This window comes from Jatropha curcas, chromosome 8 (assembly GCF_041381405.1).
Source record: "Jatropha curcas cultivar XTBG-Jc1 chromosome 8, XTBG_Jcur_1.0, whole genome shotgun sequence".
In the NCBI taxonomy this organism is placed as follows: Eukaryota; Viridiplantae; Streptophyta; class Magnoliopsida; order Malpighiales; family Euphorbiaceae; genus Jatropha; species Jatropha curcas.
This window is the reverse complement of record NC_143158.1, coordinates 8,324,708-8,341,769: the sequence shown is the minus strand read 5'-3', so window position 1 is coordinate 8,341,769 and position 17,062 is coordinate 8,324,708. Positions and strand designations below refer to the sequence as shown.

The 17,062-nt window shown below is 38.6% G+C and overlaps 1 non-coding gene across 1 annotated transcript; it reads left to right on the top strand.

Moving 5' to 3' along the window:
* The first annotated feature begins 15,571 nt into the window (after nt 1-15,571).
* On the top strand, nt 15,572-15,678 carry LOC149494136 (small nucleolar RNA R71). The gene has a single exon (XR_016322335.1). It is a non-coding gene; the product is annotated as a small nucleolar RNA R71 (small nucleolar RNA).
* Nucleotides 15,679-17,062: the final 1,384 nt, after the last annotated feature.

The following is a 17,062-nucleotide window of genomic DNA, read 5'->3' as shown; positions in this document are numbered from 1 at the left end:
CCCTATTCCAGAGATGACAAATCTCAGTCAATTCGAGAGTTCACTCCTTCGAACGGGTCTCACTCAGAGATATTCTCCTGGGCGAAGGGACGAGGTGAACAGATTCAGCTCTATTATCCCAGGAAGATGAAAGAAGATACCATGGGTACCGAAACAAGAGCAAGTATTACGAGTTCCACAAGGATGTTGGTTATGAGACTAAGGCCTGTTGGCAATTGAAAAAGGAGATTGAGCACCTCGTGCAAATGGGCGAATAAAGAATTCATGGGGAGAGCTAAAAAAGAAACTGAAGAGAGGAGTAAGCAGGTGCAAGAATGTCCCACCCTAAGTACAATCCACACCGTCTTTGGGGGCTCGTCAGGAGGAGATAGCAATTCAACTCGAAAAAGGAGAGCCAGGGAAATTTATTCCATTTTACCCTAGCAAAGGCTAGACATAAGACCACCTCTCTCGTTCTCCAAGGCCGACAGTAAATTTTTACATACCCCACACAATGAGTCCTTGGTAATTGAAGGAATCATGGAGAATTTCCTAGTAAAGAGAGTTTTGGTGGACGAAGGAAGTGCGGTCAATCTATTGACTGTGAACGTCTTTAGGGCTCTGAAATTAAAATCAAGTGAAATTGAAGCATGTCCGAACCCAATTGGTAGTCCTAGCAGGAAAGCCTGTGCAAGTGTCCGGGTCTATAAATATAACCCTGGAGCTTCGAATCGAAGTCTCATCAAGGAAACTCAAATTGGAATATATGTTGGCGGACATTCACTTTCTATACAACGCTATATTGGATAGACCAGTCCTATATGAACTGGAGACGGCCATATGTATTAGATATCTCATCATAAAATTTTACTTCGATAAGGGCGAGGTCATTGCTATTAGGGGAGACCATAAGATAGTTGAGGAAGCATACATGATAGCATTGAAAGACTTACCTCTTGCCCTACCAATCATGTGGATGCCAGAAGGCGAACCACCTATAAAATCAATCGAGCATCAACCCTTTAATATCCCCAGACACAATGTAGAATCTAGCCCAACACCTGTGGACGAGTTTATTATATGGAAAGTAAAATAGGGGAAGAACTTGGCACTAGGAGTCGATCTATCGATAGAGGTATAGGATAATATTAAGGCGATTTTAGAAGATAATGTTAAAAGTTTAGCCTGAACTGCGGAGGACATAGTTGCATCGATCCTGATACCATATCCCACAAGCTCAGTATTGACCCAAGCTTTAAACCGATAAAATAAAAAAAAGTGGAATCATGGTCCAGAAAGGCAATAGGTTATAGCAACTGAGGTAGATAAACTTTTGAAGGTAGGGTTCATAAGAGAAGTGAACTATCTGAAATGGCTGGTGAACGTAGTTTTGATACCCAAGTCCAATGGGAAGTAGAGGTTATGTGTTGGCTTTACCGATCTAAATAAGGCATGCACTAAAGATCCTTACCCTTTATCCAATATAGACCAACTAGTAGATTTAACAGTCGGCTATGAAGTGTATAGATTTGTGGATGCAACAGCTTGATACCATCAGATCAAAATGAACAAAATGGATGAGAAAAAGACGAGCTTTATTACTGATAGGGGAATCTATTGTTATCAACTCATGCCATTTGGACTAAAAAACGCAGGAGCTACATACCAGAGGTTGGTCAATAGCATGTTTTAAGGCCAGATTAAGCAAGCCACGAAATTATATATAGATGATATGATAATAAAGAGCACCCGAGCTACTGACCATCCCAGAGTCCTACATGAAGCGTTTGGAATCTTGAACGGTTTAATATGAAGCTCAATCCAAACAACTGCACATTCGGAGTTCAGGTATGAAAGTTCTTGGGTTTCATGATATCACAAAGGGGGATTGAGGTGAACCCAGAGAAGATTAAGGCAATTTTGGAGATGCAGGCACCCACTAGCATCCATGAAGTTCAACAATTGAATGGTCGAATTATAGCCTTGGGGCGGTTTATCTCCTACTTGGCTAAGAGGTGTATGCCCTTCTACTGAACCCTAAAATAGTTAAAGGGTTTTTAGTGGGATGGAAATGCCAGCTCACCTTCAAATAGATTAAGGATTTCTTGTCTTCCGCTCCCCTTCTGAGCAGACCCCAAAAAGATGAGTCCCTATACCTGTATTTAGCTGCTACTGAAAACTCAATTGCTTCGGAATTGATCAGAGAAGAGGAGGGCGAACAATACCCTATTTATTACATTAGCAAAGTCCTTAGGGGTTCCTAGCTATGGTATCCAAAATTTGAAAAGTTAGCGTTCGCTATCCTGACTTTGGCAAACCGGTTGCGCCACCACTTCCAATCTCACACTATAATTGTTCGAACTAACCAAAGATCCTACATCGAGCTGAAACCTCTTGAAGATTAGTGGAATGGTCAATCAGGTTAGGAGAGTTTGATATCCGGTATGCTCCTCGTACCGCAATGAAAGCGTTGGTACTTGTAGACTTTATGGCTGAGTTTTCCAGGGAAGATGAGAAGGGCGAGCCTGAGACCGAATTGCCGAACCACAATTACAATACCTGGTAGCTGCATACTGATGGGGCCTTATGGAACTCGGGGGCTACTGTAAGGATAATCCTATAATGGCCGAGTAAGATAAAGATATAGTACGCCGTGCGCCTGAACTTTTCAACAATGAACAATGGTGCTGAATACGAGGGTTTAGTCATAGGGGCTGAAGCTCGCTCTCCAGGTACAAGCTCTAGTACTCCATATTTTCCTGGAGTCACAGCTAGTTGTCAATCAAATCACATGTACATTCACCACTAAAGAGTGATCTTCGTCAAGTATCACTCTCTAGCTTTGTCTCTCCTACACAAGTTAGAGGAAAAGGGCTGTACTTAGAAGATGACCCAAATAGAATGGGCAAACAATAATGAAGCAGATTCCCTAGCAAAGGCTGCAGCACATGAAGAAAATTTACCAAAAGAAGTGATGGTTGAACTCCAAGCTAGCCCGAGCTACGAGTCGAGTGAAGTCCTGGTATCCCAACCTGACAGCAGTTTGAGGAGGCCAATCATTGACTTCTTACAGAATGATGTTTGGCCAAGTGATAAACAAGAAGCGATCAAACTTTGCAGGAAGACAGTGAACTATGCAGTGGAAAATGGAGAGCTCTACAGGACACCCTTGGGCAAAGTATGTAATTGAAGAAGAAGTCAATTACATCATAAGGGAGACCCATGAAGGTGTTTGTGGTGGCATATGAGGGTACGGATGTTATGCTAAAAAAAATACGACTCCTAGGGTATCATTAGCCAGAGATGAAAAAAGATATTCGCCACAATGTTCATCATTGTAGTACTTGCCAAAAATATGATCGTGTGCCCAGAAAGCCTTCTTCACACCTACAATGCTTAAGTTCAGCTTGGCCTTTCACCCAGTGGGAGATAAACATTCTAGGACCTTTTACAGTAACAACGGGACAAAGAAAGTTGTAGCAATTGACCACTTCTCCAAATGGGTAGAAGCTAAGGCACTCAATACCATTACACCAGCTCGGGTCATTAGCTTTTTTAAGAACAATGTGATATTTAGGTATGGCGTGCCCCACATGATTGTCACTGATAATGGAAAGCACGTCAACTCGGGAGCTTTTGGATCTTTTTATGAAGATTGGCACATCAGACTCTGTTTTACTCAGTAGCTCACCCGCAAACTGATGGCCTTACTGAAGTCACCAACAGAATCATATTACAGGGCTTAAAGAAGAGATTAGATGGAGAGAAAGCTAACCACGCAAATGAACTAAACATCATGTTATGGGCTTACAGAACTACACCTTGACAAGCAACAGGGGAAACCCTTTTCTCCTTAGTATATGGGACCGAAGCAACAATATCAATAGAAATAGGTATGCTCAACAAAAGGACAAGAACGTATGAGGAGCATAGAAGTAGCGACAATCTGAGAATCAGCCTAGATTTAGCGGAGGAGCTTAGAGAGTATGCTGCAGTCCGAGCTGCAGTATGAGCAAAGAATGAGAAGGTACTTCAACAGGCAGGTTCAAGGTAAACAGTTCAAAGAGGGAGATAGAGTATAGTGAAAGGCAAAAATAACTAAAGGCCCGGTGGGCATGGGCAAGTTAGGACAAAGCTAGGAGGGCTACTATGAAGTTTCAAAGTGGTTAGGCTTGGGAACATATAAACTCAGAAAGATTGAAGGAGATGACTTGCCTATGACATGGAACATAGATAATCTGAAGAAGGCATATTTTATTTCCACTCAATAAGATGTAAAATAGCTTTGTACTTAATAATAAAGGGACCTCAGGTTTTTTCGCTTAATACATCATGCCTTATGTAACGTCCCATTTTTCTATTGAATCGAGTCGTTGCTTAGAGTCGAGTCGGGCTGATCCAAAACCCGGTTCGATCCATTAGATTCTAGAGTGGGCTAGAATGGGATGAAATTGAAATAAGGAAAAGAAGTTGACTTACTTGAAGGAAACAAAAAGATCAAAGTATAAGGATTAGGACTTGATTTCACTAAAGTATAAAGTTGAGGTATTGAGTTGTACCATTTTGACACTTGAGGTACCATTTGGTAATTTTCACATAAAAATCAATGACATTCTAGAGACTACCCGTGGATTCCATTTCATTTTCATTTCTTCATCCTTATCTTCATTCTTCTTCCTCTACTTTCCTCTTCCACTTTCCTTTCTCCATCACGTTTAATGGTGGTGAAGATTTGAATGGGAGTTAAGCATTAATTCAACTTCTATTCTATCCAAGTAAGTAAACCTTCTTGAATTTCATACTTGACTCATTTGGTGATATTGTTAGATAATTTATAAGAACTCTATTGTATAGGAGAGGTGAGCCAAAGGTAGAAGGAAGCTAAAAGAAGAGCTTAAGCTTATTGGCGTAAAGGTGTGATATCTCTTTTCATTTACCATTTTCTTTGCATGAGAAATTGTGTGGTGTGTTGCTAATGAGACAATATTGCTTCATGTTGAGTGGGAGGACTGGTAATGGTGAGAAACAGGGGAGAACAGGGGAGGTATTGAATAAGTGAAGTAAATAGTAAGTTTATGCTGAAACAGGGCTTGCTGGAAATTTTACCAGTAACTTCATCTTGATTTTTACCCCATTTAATGATGGAATTATGAAGTTTCATAGAAGAGTTATTTGTTCCTCTATGTGTTAGCTTTACATGGGTTTTTGAATCATTCAAATCGGAGTTGTATATTGAGAGATATGATCAAAAGAGTACAGACAGTGTAGGCTGGAAAACGCGACGCGCGCGCGCGAATTGCATGAAGAGCTCGCGACTTGTGCCTGAAACTCACTGACTCTCATTTTGCACTGTATGCGCTCGCGACTTTCATTTGCATGCTCGCGACTTTCACTTGAAACTTTCTGCCTCTCATTTGGCACTTCTCGCGCTCGTGACTTTCAAGTGCGCGCTCGCGTACTTGGCCCTTGGCCTGTAAGCACTCGCGACCTTCATCGCGCGCTCGCGAATTTGGCCTGGGAACTCACTGTCTCTCATTTTGCACTCTACGCGCTCGCGACTTGTGTTTTCATGCACTTTTGGACTTCTTTTTCTATGCAATTGGATTCCTTTGCTCACTTTGTATGCCTCCAATCATTTTACAACAAAAATACAACATTAAATCATGTATCAAAACAACATGCAAGCATGCAAATGATGTGAAATGAGGTAAACACAACTTGTAATTGTATTCTATGCAATTGTGAAATGATGTGAAATGGTGTATGAAATTATGAATTCTATGCAAATGTATTCCTTTCTCAACTTGTATGTCTTCAACCATTTTAAAACAAAAAAAAGACAACATGAACACATGTATAAACACAAAATGCAAGCATGCAAATGGTGTGAAAATAACATGACACAAGCATGCAAATTATGACACAGTTACTTTGCTTTTGTTTTATCTATTGTCATTCCATTAATATGCTCCATTGAGGTTAGGTAGAAACTATGTAGATAAGGCTATGTCGCGACATAGAATAGCAGATCTGCACCCCATACAGTTTGGTACTCCGGCTACAGGCCGTTGAGTGGATATGATTATACAGGCCATAGCAGCCAAGCATACAGTTTCATCCAGTTTCATACAGTTTTTCTTATCACTTCGGTTTCACTATAACCTTATGGAGCTATACAGTTATATCGACTACAAATTGCATAATCATACAGTATACTAAACAGCAAGAAAGATCATTAAGGGAAAATGAAAGTATCATGATATGTGTGCTTACATTCCATATGTGAGTAAATGTTTATTTCTACATATGTATGTGCTTATATGTTTCTTCATTCATTGTGATATTCACTGAGTTTAATCAAAGTTGCAGAGTTCATACAGCATAAAGAACATCAGGTAAGATTATGAAAGTATCATGTTATATATGCTTACAAGTTTATTTATTTAATTCTTAAGGAGCCATACAGTCATGAGATGTTATTAATCATAACTTATATGATGTGACTAAAAGTGCATAAGTCATACAGCATAATGAATAGCAAGTAAGACAATGAACATATTGACAGCGGTTTTCGCAAGTGTACGAAATCGCAACAAGTAATATAGAGTAAGAAAGTATCGTATCCACAGGGATTGTTTATCAATTACCAAAATTATGTTAACCTATTATTATTTAGACGATGATAAAAGGAATTCGCTGTAAAGTAAATAAAATTCAAAGGAAAAGAGATCAAACACAAAATTTAGGTGAAAAGAAATCAGGGGATTAAGCTACTAGGGAATTTGATTTCATTTAATTCTATCCAGCTTATTCTATTAGTTCATTAATCAAGTTTAATTGTTCAAGTAGGAGAAAACAACCCTAAGGTTACTAACAAGCTCTCCCGATTTATTGTTAGCTATTCTAATCCAATTTAATCACCTATCTTAATAGTGAAATTCAACATGAATCAGATCATTAGGTTTTATGGTTGTTTTATGAATTCACAACTTAATACTTTATTAACTTATGAAAGCCCCCCTTGAGTCAAACCATATAGTTTCCACATCAAGTTATTATTCTCAAGTAAATTATTACCTTGTTCATATCAATAACCCTTCTCCCGAATGTGATTATTGAAATAATTCAATCCAGGGGAATTTTTCTGCCTGGAAGCCTTAAGCACAATAATAAGTTATAACAAGAACAAAGAAAAATAAATCTAATATTATAAGCTGGAATCGAATTAAATTACATCACATCCCTAGTATAAAAGTTTAGCTAGACATAGTAATTAAATTAAGCTCAATCATACTTGAATCATTCATTATATTTAAAGACAATAATAAAGAAAGAAACAAGATGAAAAGTTTAGAATAAAAACTGTATCACAACTATGTTGATGGCTTCCTTGAATCTTAGCACAATTATTTGAAGCTTGAAATCTTTGAGAAGAAGAGAATTATGTAAAGCGTTGCACAAAAAAATGAGATCCCCTACTATGAGAAGTTCCTCCCTTTATATAGAGATCCTGAAGGCAAGTCTGACTCCTTTTAGGAAAATAGAATCCTTATTTAGCACAAAATCCTTTATAGGAGATCATAACTGTTTAGGCTCTTGATTTCTTCTTGATTAGGACTCCTTTTTCTTCAAGAATAGGTCCAGGTCTTGTTTAGTGTGTTTAGGAAACTCCCTGAAGTCGGCCCATGTGAGAAAGGCTTGATTTGCGTGTTAAATTCACGCTGGTTCCGCCTGGGCAGCACGGGCGTGCTTCATGGCACGGGCTAGTGAAGTACTGAGGCACGGGCGTGCTACAGAGCACAGGCAGGGCGTGCTCTTCTCTGGAAGTCTGTCTAGAGTTGCCATGGGTGTGCTATGCTTGACACGCCCTGGTCCCATTGTAGCACGGCCGTGCCTTTTGACACACCCTGGCCGTGCTCTCTTCTGTCTCTCCTTTGGTTTACTTGGCTTCTAGCACGGGCTGGGCGTGCTAGAAGCTGAGTGCCTTGCATTCTAAAGTTCTTTTCTGCGCCAAATTTCTGCAATTTTCTCTTAGATCAAGCGGATTAAAGACCAAGGAAGCTTTTAAACACAATTATACTAAAAGTGATTTAAAATTAAATTAAAGAAGTAAAAACTTACTAAAATTCTAATAAAAACTATATTAAAAACACTATAAAATTTACACTTATCAAAATTCCCCAAACTTAAACCATTGCTTGTCCTCAAGCGACAAAACTAAAGGAAAAATAATTTGACGACACTAGTTTAACATGGTTGGAGATGATTTCCATAATCTTTCATGATATCATGATTAGTAAACAAGTGAATAAACTTAATCGTTCTCCATGCTAATCATACTTAAGTTTGACTTTTATTTTTGAATAAAACACATTCATTGAGTAAAATACAAGTTTAAAGAGATTGTCAACACTAATATTTATTCAATTTATGATAAATAGGACATGAATTATCTAAAGAATTTTCAACCTTTCAAAAATAAGACAATTGATAGTGCAACAGTGGCATTCCCATATGCAGAATTAGTCATTCTTTCTCCACGATTTAAATGCATACAATTAAAAGATCAAAAGGTCTTTATTTTGGGTTGTAATGGGGCTTTCTTGGTGCAAATTTTGCTTAATCAAAAGAAAGGATAAAAGGGTAGTCAAAGAGTACAAAAGAATGTATAATATTCAAGATTCTATTTTAATTAAACTTTTACTAGTTCTAGGGAGTGTTGGTTTTGAAGCTTTCTTACTAGCTAGAGGCATCTTGTGCAAGGTCTTTTCTTAATATTTTGGCACTATTCTTACTTGCTTTACCATTCTTCTTGCATTCTTTTGATTGCTTTGCATGTGCCTCTTTCTTGATTCTTTCCTCTTTTCTTTATTTGCTAGTATTGATTGATGAATTCTCCCTCTTTGTTGCTATATTCTAATTAAAAGTCGAATCTTTTAATCATACAATCCTTTGTACTTAGGGTAAGAGATTTGAATTTGGCTTTAATGGCCTGGTTTATTTATGGTGAAGAAGAAAATTGTACGGTTTAAAGCTTCAAAGTGGGTTTCAAAGGTCATATATTTTTGTTTAGGTAGTTTAGGCTATATAGGTGTCAACAAAAATTGCCTAAATCATCTCTTTCAAGATGTAAACATTTAGATTTCTCGCCTCGAAGGAAGTTCTAATTTTTGTTCTAGGAATGCCAAGGTTTAAAATACTTTAGAGTAAAACACACCTTTATATCATAACTTTCATAAAAATCAGTGTTTTAAAAGTCTAGAAACAAATAGTTTAGATCAATGAACATGATTGAGTCAAAAATTCAAATTCAAAACTTAAATATGCTAGAATTTAGAATCGACTATATTTAACACTCATTACTAGACATGAGAACTTTCAAGCTTACTTGTAATCATTCCAAAAATGTTAAACAAAAACAAAAATTTTTGCCAAAATTCCCTTCCCCCAATTCAATCAATCACATTGTCCCCAATGTGCATAAATTCCCCAAACTTATTGCATTACTAGAAGGAAAGCAGTAAGAGAGAAGAAGAAATCTTACCAACATTGTATTGAACAATACAATAGAACGGGTGTGGGAAGAGTCTTAGCTAAAAGAGCAACTAAACATTAAGAACAAAACAAACTACTAAAAAGTTATAAAAATTCAAATAACAAATAAACTAAAGTGAAAGCAACCAAGACAATGTATTAGAACAAATAAACAAAAATAAAACAAAGAAAAGTGAGAAATCCGTCAATTCTCTGGTGGTGGAGGTGGCTGCAGAAGCTGGAGGATGGTCTGGAGTTGGTCTTGCATGGTGTCCATCCGAGAATCAAGACTGCCGTTCATAATCTCGATGGACTGGAAACGGTCTGCGATCATCATTTCCATACATTTAAGGCGCGTGTCAAAGAGGTCCATCTGAGACATCATTCTTGCAAGGACTTCATCGTTCGACATGTTGGCTGTGCCTTGGAACGATGGACCGACACCGGAAGTACCTTTCTTGTTGATCGGATGAGGCAAATTCGAATGGAATTTCAGGAGGTGAAGGAGGTTGAGGAGCCGTGGAGGATCGCGTAGTCGAACGCTTCCGAGCAGCAACGGATGATGCGGGTCTGCTACGTTTGTATCTAGGAGGCATTGTTGGAGTTGATTATGTGAAAATTTTGGGTGGAGAGTGTTTGATTTGAGAGAAAAGGGAGAAGAAAAGAGAAAGTTTGAGAGAAAGGAGTTGACGGCTAGGGCGTGCGAGATGGAAAAGAGAAGGTTTGGAGGCGTGCTCTTTAAATAGGGGCGCCAATAAATGAGTTGGTCTGATCGTGGCACGGCCGTGCTGATGAGCACGGCCTGGGCGTGCTCCCCTCTGACCTGCAAAACAACAAAAGTGGCGTACCTGGCATGGGCGTGCTACATAGCACGGCTTGGGCGTGCTCTTCTCTGCCTCTCGTTTTGAAAAGTGCCTGGTGATAGCACGGGAGTGCTATCTGGCACGCCTTGGGCGTGCTTGTCCCTGCCTCTCAAGTTCTTTTCGCGCTCGCGCATATGAAAGTCGCGCTCGCGTATTTTGCTGACAAACTTTCTGCCTCTCAAAGGTGCTTTCTCGCGCCCGCGTATATGAATATCGCGCTCGCGTCTTCTCGCGTCTTCTGGTCCAATTGCTTCTGACACTCAGATCTGCTTGTCGCGCCCACGTATATGAATGTCGCGCTCGCGACTTCAGCTCGCGCCCGTGCATATGGAAGGTGCGCTCGCGAGTTTTTCTTGCAAATCTTCTGACTCTCTTTTCTAATTGTCGCGCTCGCGCTTGTGAATGTCGCGCTCGTGACTTGGGCATTTTTCTTTGTTGAGACTTGCTTCGTAGCGCAACTTGGGCGTGCCACTTAGCATGGCTAGGGCGTGCTTGGTTCTGGATTTCCACTTTTTCCTACAAAAACTCTTAACTAAACAAAAGAACACTTATGGAGAAAATTTGGGATTTTGACAAATAAAATAGGGAATAAAAATAAATAAATGGACGAAAATTTAATAAAAATAGATGGGTTGTCTCCCATGAGCACTTTTGTTTAACGTCGTTAAGTTCGACGCACTTATCTTAATTTAGGCTAAGCAAGACCAATTGTAGTCTTGATGGGTTCAAAGGTTTCATTATAATAGCTTCTCAAACGTTGAGCATTTACCTTGAAACTTCGATTCGACTTACCATCCACTATTTCAATCGCGCCATGAGGAAAGATTTCCTTGATTGTGAATGGTCCAGACCATCTAGAGCGCAACTTACTAGGAAATAACCGAAGTCTAGAGTTATAGAGCAACACCTGCTGGCCTACCTTTAGATCCCTCATGATAATGCGCTTATCATGCCATTGTTTAGTGCGATCTTTGTATATTTTGGCATTTTCATAAGCGTGAAGGCGCATTTCATCCATCATGTTTAGCTGTAACAATCGCTTTTGACCAACCTCCTTTGCATTAAAGTTAAAAAATTGAATGGCCCAAAACGCCTTATGTTCTAACTCTACAGGAAGATGACAAGCCTTACCATACACCATGCGATATGGAGACATACTTATAGGCGTTTTGAATGCCGTTCTGTAGGCCCATAGAGCATCGTCTAGCTTTTTGGACCAATCCTTTCTCGATTGTCCAATAGTGGTTTCGAGGATCTTTTTGATTTCTCTGTTAGTGACCTCTACTTGTCCACTGGTTTGAGGATGATATGGAGTACCTACTCGATGAGTGACACCATATTTTGCAAGAAGGGAGTCTAAATATCTATTACAAAAATGCTTACCTCCGTCCGTGATTATCGCCTTGGGAGTTCCATGCCTTGTAAAAATGTTTTTCTTGATGAAGCTCATCACACTTTTGGTATCGTTATTTGGAAGAGCAACAGCTTCTGCCCACTTTGACACATAATCCACTGCCACTAGAATGTATTGATTTGAATATGATGGTGGAAAAGGTCCCATAAAGTCCAGACCCCATACATCGAAGATTTCGACTTCAAGGATGCTGTTCAGGGGCATTTCATGTCTCTTCGAAATGTTACCTAACCTTTGACAACGATCACAAAGACAAACATAGTTATAAGCATCTTTAAAAAGATTAGGCCAATACAAACCACTTTCTAGTATACGCGCAACTGTCTTGTTTGCTCCAAAGTGGCCTCCACATTCCATTGAATGGTAGAATTTAAGGACACTTTCTATTTCAGTTTCCGGTATACATCTCCTGAAGAGCTGATCACTACAATACTTGAACAAAAATGGCTCCTCCCAATAGTAGAATTTGATATCATGAAAAATTTTTTTTCTTTGTTGGTAAGAAAAATTGGGAGGAGGAATTTTGCAAACAAGATAATTAACAATGTCAGCGTACCAGGGGGTTTGAGCATTTGCCACTAGAAGAAGTTGCTCATGAGGAAAGCTTTCATTGATTTGTAGCTCGCTTGTGTCTTCTTCCCCCAATTCAAGCCTGGAAAGATGGTCAGCAACGAGGTTCTCGGTCCCCTTTTTGTCGCGAATTTCTAGGTCAAACTCTTGCAATAGAAGTACCCAACGAATGAGTCTTGGCTTTGCATGTTTCTTTTCCAGCAAGTATTTGATGGCGGAGTGATCTGTGTAGACTATTATTTTAGCTCCAATTAGATATGCCCTGAATTTGTCAAAAGCAAAAACAATAGCTAGCAATTCCTTTTCCGTAGTTGCATAATTTAATTGTGCATCATTCAATGTGCGACTTGCATAATAGATAACATGCAACTTCCTGTCTTTTCTTTGTCCAAGAACAGCTCCTACAGCATGATCACTAGCATCACACATGAGTTCAAAGGGTAAAGTCCAATCTGGTGTGGTGATGATCGGGGCTGAGATTAACTCCTTCTTTAACCTGTTAAAAGCATCTAAACAATCTTTGTCAAATACAAAAGGAACATCTTTAACTAGTAGATTGCAAAGAGGTTTAGTGATTTTTGAGAAATCCTTTATGAATCTCCTGTAAAACCCTGCATGCCCAAGAAAACTTCTTATGCCCTTCACTGTGTTAGGGGGAGGTAGTTTTTCAATTACCTCAATTTTTGCCTTGTCTACTTCAATCCCCTTTTGAGAGATTTTATGCCCTAGGACAATACCTTCACTAACCATGAAGTGACATTTTTCCCAATTTAACACAAGGTTAGTATCTTCACATTGTTGCATCACTAAAGATAAATTATGAAGGCATGCATCAAAGGAAGAACCAAATACAGAAAAATCATCCATGAATATTTCAATAAATTTTTCCACCATATCAGAAAAGATGGACATCATGCACCTTTGAAAGGTTGCAGGGGCATTGCATAGCCCAAAAGGCATTCTCCTATAGGCAAAAGTGCCATAAGGACAAGTGAATGTAGTTTTCTCTTGGTCTTCAGGGGCTATAGGTATTTGGAAGTACCCTGAATAGCCATCTAAGAAACAATAAAAAGGATATCCTACAAGCCTTTCAAGCATTTGATCAATAAAGGGAAGGGGAAAGTGATCTTTGCGTGTTGCTTTATTTAATTTTCTATAATCTATACACACACGCCAACCTGTGACTGTTCTTGTGGGGATTAATTCATTGTTTTCATTAGAAATAACAGTCATATCTCCCTTCTTTGGAACAACTTGGACAGAACTTACCCAATTACTGTCTGAAATTGGATAAATGATGCTGGCATCTAAGAGTTTAATAATTTCAGCCTTAACTACCTCCTTCATGTTAGGATTCAGTCGCCTTTGGTGCTCGATTGAAGGTTTGTAGTTTTCTTCCATCAAGATTTTATGCATGCACACACTTGGGCTTATTCCTTGTAGATCTGAGATAGACCATCCTAATGCTTTCTTGTGCCTTTGTAAAACCTGCAACAACCTTTCCTCTTGATCAAGCGTTAAGTGAGAAGAAATAATAACAGGAAAAGAATGGTTCTCACCTAGAAATGCATGTTTTAAATGAGGTGGAAGTTGTTTCAGTTCATGCTTAGGAAGTTCCTTTTCTTTTTCATTCAAGATGCTTGACTCATTAGCATTATTTTCAACATGCAAAGTGGTCTCCACACATTCATCGACTACGTCAATTCTAAAACAGTCTCCATGATCCATAAGGAGTTTACAAGATTGAAGTACATCAAATACAATCTCTTCCTGTCCAACTCTAAGAGTCAACTTACCCTCATAGACATCTATCAATGCTCTTGCAGTTGCAAGAAAAGGTCTTCCAAGGATTAGAGATCCTTCCCTGTCTTCATCAATATCAAGAATAACAAAATCAACAGGAAAGATGAATGTACCTACCTTTACAAGCACGTCTTCTACAATCCCTCTAGGATATTTAATTGAACGATCTGCTAATTGCAAAGACATCCTTGTTGGTTTGAGCTCTCCCATACCTAGCATCTTAAAAACTTCATAGGACATAAGATTAATGCTAGCACCTAAATCTGCCAAAGCCTTTTCAAAGTCAAGATTACCAATGTTACAAGGGATAGAAAAACTTCCTGGATCTTTTAACTTTGGAGGCAGTTTGTTTTGGATAATTGCACTGCACTCCTCAGTTAACATCACTGTTTCTTGATCATCAATTTTTCGTTTCTTGCTCAAGATATCTTTTAGGAATTTAGCATAGCTAGGCATTTGAGCAAGAGCTTCAGCAAAAGGAATATTAATTTGAAGCTTCGTAAACACATCCAGAAACTTGAGGAAGCTCTTGTCATCTTGTGCTTTCTTTAATCTTTGTGGAAAGGGAATAGGGGGAACATAGGGTTTTACCTTTTCTTTTTCCTCTAAATCAATGATAGGCACTTTTGATTATTCTTTTTCCTCCTTTTCTTTCCTCAGTGGTTCATCTAATTGTTTGCCACTCCTCAAGGTGATAGCCTGCACTTGTTCTTTTGGATTCTTTTCAGTATTGCTAGGTAACGTACCTTGAGGTCGAGATGCCATCATGTTTGCGAACTGCCCTAACTGAATCTCCAAATTCCTGATTGCAGCTTGCTGGATTTTATGGTTCTCCCTGGTTTCATTAATGAATTTCATGTGTGATTTGGAGAGGGCAGTGAGGAGGTCATCATGAGATTTCTTTTCTGGAGGGTGGAACCCTGGGGGTGCATTCAAGGCATTGTTAGGATTACCATAAGATAGGTTAGGATGATTCCTTAACCTGTTATCATATGAATTTGAATAAGGGTAATTCTTTCTTCCTTGATTCATCACATAGTTCACTTGCTCCAAAGTCTGCGGATTTAAGGAGTCCATGATGCATTCCCCAATTCCATGTTGTCCATTGCACCTATCACACACTTGCATAATCGAATTCACAGGATTAGTAGTTAACATGTCCAATTTCCTTACCATGTTATCTACCTTGGCATTAAGTGCTGTAATGGCGTCTATTTCATAGACTCCTGCGGTTCTTCTTCTTTCGGTATTATTTTGGTAGTGGCTGTTGCTTGCCATCTCCTCTATCAACTCATATGCTTCATCAATACCTTTCTTTTCAAAGGATCCACCTGCAGCTGCATCTAAAGTGATTTTAATATTAGGAGATAATGCATTATAAAAAGTTTGTACCTGTAGCCACTTGGGCAAACTGTGATGCGGGCGCTTCCTTAGCAAGTCCTTGAATCTTTCCCAAGCTTCGTACAAGCTCTCTTGATCATGATGAGCAAATGTCATTATCTCATTACGCAGCTTGGTGGTTTTTGAGGATGGGAAGAATTTAGCTAGGAATTTTTGAGCTAATTCATCCCATGTGGTAAAACTTCCAGCGGGACACGATTGTAACCATGATCTAGCTTTATCCCTAGGAGTAAAAGGAAAAAGCCTCAACTTGATTGCATCTTCAGAAACACCATTTTGTTTGAATGTGTCACAAATTTCCAAAAAATTGGTGATGTGAGCATTAGGATCTTCACTAGGCAAACCTCCATATTGGATCGAGGTAGAGAGCATTTGGATAATTGCAGGTTTAATCTCAAAGTTATTAGCTTCTACCCTAGGTCTTGTAATACTTGAGGTTGTCCCATTCAGATTAGGTGTTGTATAATCCCTTAAGGTACGGATCGGATGTTGAAGTGGTGGTCCAACTACGTTTTCATTTCTGTTTTCGTTTTCGTTGGCCATGTCTGCTTGTTGTTCGAGTTTTATTTCTCTTGCTTTTCTTGCAGCGTTGTGCCTACGAAAGGTTCTTTCAATTTCTGGGTCAAAGACTAGAGGTTCAGTCGTCCTTGATCTTCTTTGCATAAAACACCTGGAACAGCACTTAAAAGAAAATTAAATAAAAACGAAAGAGTGTCTAAATTAATAACAGGGTAATTTGTATTGATATTGATACGCCAATCCCCGGCAACGGCGCCAAAAACTTGACAGCGGTTTTCGCAAGTGTACGAAATCGCAACAAGTAATATAGAGTAAGAAAGTATCGTATCCACAGGGATTGTTTATCAATTACCAAAATTATGTTAACCTATTATTATTTAGACGATGATAAAAGGAATTCGCTGTAAAGTAAATAAAATTCAAAGGAAAAGAGATCAAACACAAAATTTAGGTGAAAAGAAATCAGGGGATTAAGCTACTAGGGAATTTGATTTCATTTAATTCTATCCAGCTTATTCTATTAGTTCATTAATCAAGTTTAATTGTTCAAGTAGGAGAAAACAACCCTAAGGTTACTAACAAGCTCTCCCGATTTATTGTTAGCTATTCTAATCCAATTTAATCATCTATCTTAATAGTGAAATTAAACATGAATCAGATCATTAGGTTTTATGGTTGTTTTATGAATTCAAAACTTAATACTTTATTAACTTATGAAAGCCCCCCTTGAGTCAAACCATATAGTTTCCACATCAAGTTATTATTCTCAAGTAAATTATTACCTTGTTCATATCAATAACCCTTCTCCCGAATGTGATTATTGAAATAATTCAATCCAGGGGAATTTTTCTGCCTAGAAGCCTTAAGCACAATAATAAGTTATAACAAGAACAAAGAAAAATAAATCTAATATTATAAGCTGGAATCGAATTAAATTACATCACATCCCTAGTATAAAAGTTTAGCTAGACATAGTAAT